Source organism: Contarinia nasturtii, unplaced genomic scaffold (assembly GCF_009176525.2).
Source record: "Contarinia nasturtii isolate CC-2019 unplaced genomic scaffold, AAFC_CNas_1.1 Cnas_scaffold_695, whole genome shotgun sequence".
NCBI lineage: Eukaryota > Metazoa > Arthropoda > Insecta > Diptera > Cecidomyiidae > Contarinia > Contarinia nasturtii.
This window is the reverse complement of record NW_022198046.1, coordinates 1,660,870-1,662,059: the sequence shown is the minus strand read 5'-3', so window position 1 is coordinate 1,662,059 and position 1,190 is coordinate 1,660,870.

Sequence of the window (1,190 nt, the reverse complement as noted above, 5' to 3'; positions counted from 1 at the left end):
GTCGGTGGGAAAGAGCGAAAGGAGACAAGTGATTCGAGCGGAATCAATTCATTTTATCGATGAGTGGCATTACGATCCCCTCCAAAAAAAAACAGTCGTTCGATCAAGAAAAGCATTATCCAGATATGCAAAAAAAAAAAAACACCGAAAAAACTCAAAATGAAATAACCTTTCAAATTTCAACACAGAAAATCAGCATATTAAGTCAAAGAGGGATATAGAATGGAAAAAGAGAGACAAAATCATAGCCTAGTGTGTTTTTTATTCATTTAAATATAAATTGCTATAACATGAATGGGAAAATATTTATCAATTGAAAGCAACCGAAGCAAAAACGCAGCACATGATATAATCGAAACAGAGAGAAATCCATTTGTACAGAAGGCGCACATTTAACTGAAAAAAGTGAATAAATTCTCTATAGTGATTCAATTAGTGAATCGCTAATTGATATAAAGGTAAAATTCTTGTTTGGAATTTATTTCTGGTATTTTTTGTCTGTTTGTTCGTTCGTTCATTCGTTCGTTCGTTTCAATTGTGAGTGAAGTTGGTGTGTTTTGTGCTGAGCATATTTTGCACATTGATTTTGCCTCTTGCCTGATTCTTTGGGTACATATTTTTGCCGGTTTTTTAAAATCCTCATTAAAGTCAAGAATTTGTGTAGCATTTTTTGTTGATAAAAGCAACGAGCAAAAGAGATAGAACGGGATCAATTAAATTTCAACACATGAAGTAGAAGCAACAAGCATTTCAAACAAAACAACACACTTAATACGCGACGCTTAGTCCCACAGGGGATCGATGAATCATCGTAAAGTTTTCTTTTGTTATAGATTACCTCAACAACAAAAAAAGATGACCGTGTTTACTTTACCTTTGATCGTCGCATTGATAAATGTCACCGTGGTTTATATAAATCTGTTTAAAAGAATATTCTTAAATCTATCATCAAATCAAAATGATCGTTATATAGTTTTTTCTTCAATGAACAGAATTTTTATTTTTTTTTTTCTTCGTTTCCTTTCCTCATGAATGCTTAGCAAAAAAAAAATTTTTACATCTTTTTTTGCAAATATTATAAAATATTCCGTAAAAAAGAGAATATAAAGACTTCGTTAGATATAAATTACTTAATTTAAATTAAACATTTAAACGGTTTCTAATCTATCGAAATTTTTCATATAGTCCAT